Below are 3,166 nucleotides of genomic sequence, written 5' to 3'. Positions count from 1 at the left end.
TGTATCCTTCCTATCCATTTCAGAAATATTTACATAAAATATGCATCCATTGCCAACATATATTACTGAATTGTATGAAGGAAGTCTTTATTCAAATTTACACAATTTCATATGCATCATTGTGCAACTTGATTCTTCCCTCTCAACGTAATTTTTGAGATCTTTCTCTGTTAATGCAGGTTGCATTTTACAGATATAGTCTTCCACCACAATTTTCCATTTCATTTCTGATGGGCATTTAAGTTGTCTACAACTTTTGGTTATGAAAAATTTTGCCACAATAAGTATCCTCCTGGTACATAGCTGTTGAGTATACATATATAGAGAACAATTGCTAGGTAGTTTTAAAATTTGTTTTAAGAAATGCTGTCCTATTCTTAAGGTGATTTAAGAATATAGCCTTTTCATATTCCTATTTTTAACCCCTTTGCATTGTATTTTTGTACATTTTTTTCCCTCCCTGGTTGACAAATTACCTCCAAACTATTTTTTAAATAGTCCAATTACTTCATCACTTCAAGAAGTGCAATTTCTACATATTCCAAATTCTAGTAAGTGCATGAGTCTGTTTCTGGGCTCACTTTTGCTGCATCAACACCAGAGGAGTTTTATATTCTTTGTTTATGATATCTAGTACTGTCTTTTGCTTTCCAACACCTACAACTTTACATATACATAATATTGGTTAGAATCTCCAGATTCTATGCTGATAGCAATGATGATAGCAGGCATCTGTTTTTTGTCCCCAATTTTAGTGGGAATGCTTCTGAAGTTTCAGCATTACCTTTGCTGTTTGCTGTAGGCTTTCTGTTGGACACAGACTTTTTATTATGAGTGTCCTTCATGTCAGTATCCCAGTTTTTAGTTCTTGTTTCCCCCATCCATGGTTCTCTTCTTTAGAACAATTGTTTCTGATGTGCTATGAGATGTAAATTCCTGATGAAAAATTTCACATCTTCGAGGTACTCTTATGGTTTTTAATGAGTATGAATTTTCTGGTGTCTAATTTGGTGTGACTTCTGGCTGGAAGCGTTCCTACCTTCACTACACTGATAAGGCTTCTTACCTCTATGTATTCTCAAATGTAGAATAGTTGAAAACTGAGAGAAGGCTTTCCTGCATTCATCACAGCGATAGGGTTTCTCACCTGTATGGCTTCTCGCATGCACAGTAAGAGATAAGCTTTGAGAGAAGTCTTTTTCACATACATTGCATTCATAAGATTTATCACCCGAATGAATTCTCATGTGTACAATAAGTGATATTCATGGAGAGAAGGTTTTTCCACATTCATTACATTAATAGGGTTTCTTTCCAATGTGAATATCTTAATGTTTTATGAGTTATTTCTTCTGGCCAAAAGCTGTGCCACATTCATTACATTTTAAGTGTGTATCTCCAATATGAATTTTCCCAGGCTCAGTAAGATTTGATATGTCACTGAAGGTTCTCCCACACTTCTTAAATACAAAGGACTTCTTTCCCATGTGAGTTCTCTGGGGTCTGATGAGGTTTGATTTCTGTACGAAAGCTTTTCCACAATTCTTACAGTTAAATAGTGTATCACCAGTTTGAATCTTCTGATGAGCACCAGGAGGTTTTTCTTTCTGGCTGAAAGGATTTTCCACATTCATTGCATTCAGAAGGTTTCTCTGTAGTATGAAAATTCTCATGTTCAGTAAGATTTGATTTCCCACATACCTTACAGGCAAAGGGGTTTTCACTTCTATAAATTATCTGCCACAATACCTGCAGTATTGACATTCCTTTGTTCTTCCTCATGCAAGAACATTTTTTGATTTGCACATTTAGTCACTGTCATTATACACTCTAGACATTCCTAGATTATACCATCTCAGTCTTTATTGTTTATTTTTCCTTCTGATTTCATTTGTACCCCCAAGCCTCATCTCTCTATCATTCTTACATTCAGCTTCATTCAGTGTTCTAACATTATTGTATTACAGTTAGGTAGTATTGTGCTATCCATTTCTGAATTTTTACAATCAGTCCCGTTGCACAATCTGTATTCCTTCAGTTCCAATTACCCAATATCTATCCTATTTCTATCTCCTGATGACCTCTGTTCTTAACTGAAATTATCCAAGTTCATTCATTAATGTTAATTCATATCAGTGAGATGATACAGTATTGTCCTTTTGTTTCTGGCTAATCTCACTAAGCATAATATCCTTAAAGTCCATCCATGTTGTTACATACTTCATCACATTATTCTGCATACAGATGGATAATATTTCATCATATGTATATACCACAGCTTGTTTAGCTACTCATCTGTTGATGGGCATTTTGCTCTTGGCAATTGTAAAAAATGTTGCTATAAACATTGGTGTGCAAATGTCCATTTGTGTCCTTGCCCTCATGTCCTCTGAGTAGTTACCTAGCAATGGTATTGTCAGGTCATACAGCAATTCTATACTTAGCTTCCTAAGGACCCGCCAAACTGCCTTCCACAGCGGTTGTACCATTTGACATTCCCACCAACAGTGGATAAATGTGCCTCTTTCTCTGCATGCTCTCCAGCACTTGCATTTTCTGTTTTATTGACAATGGCCATTCTGGTGGGTGTGAGATGATATCTCATTGTGGTTTTGATTTGCATTTCCCTAAAAGCCAGGGAAGTTGAGCATCTTTTCATATGCCTTTTGGCCATTTATATTTCCTCTTCTGAGAAGTGTCTGTTCAAGTCTTTTGCCCATTTTGTAATTGGGTTGTCTGTCTTTTCGTTATTGAGTTGAACAATCTCTTTATATATTCTGGATACTAGAACTTTATCTGATATATCATTTCCAAACATTGTCTCCCATTGTGTAGGCTATCTTTTTACTTTCTTGATGAAGTTCTTTCATGCACAAAAGTGTTTAATTTTGAGGAGTTCCCATTTATTTATTCATTTCATCAATGCTCAAATTTGGGGTGAAAGTTCTAGAAAACCACCTCGGATTATAAGATTTATAAGATATTTCCCTACATTTTCTTCTAAAAGTTTTATGATCTTAGATCTAATGTTTAGGTCTTTGATCCATTTTGAGTTAATTTTTGTTTAGGATGTGAGATATGGATCCTCTTTTATTCTTTTATATGTGGATATTCAGTTCTCTAGGCACCATTTATTGAAGAGACTGTTCTATCCCGGGTGAATTGG

General features: G+C 35.2%; 1 pseudogene; it reads right to left on the bottom strand.

Moving 5' to 3' along the window:
- Positions 1 to 977: 977 nt before the first annotated feature.
- On the bottom strand, positions 978 to 1,782 carry LOC143683182 (uncharacterized; annotated as a pseudogene).
- Positions 1,783 to 3,166: the final 1,384 nt, after the last annotated feature.

This window comes from Tamandua tetradactyla, chromosome 5 (assembly GCF_023851605.1).
Source record: "Tamandua tetradactyla isolate mTamTet1 chromosome 5, mTamTet1.pri, whole genome shotgun sequence".
Taxonomy (NCBI): Eukaryota; Metazoa; Chordata; class Mammalia; order Pilosa; family Myrmecophagidae; genus Tamandua; species Tamandua tetradactyla.
Note: the sequence above shows the minus strand (reverse complement) of the source record. Positions and strands in the feature narration are given on the sequence as shown.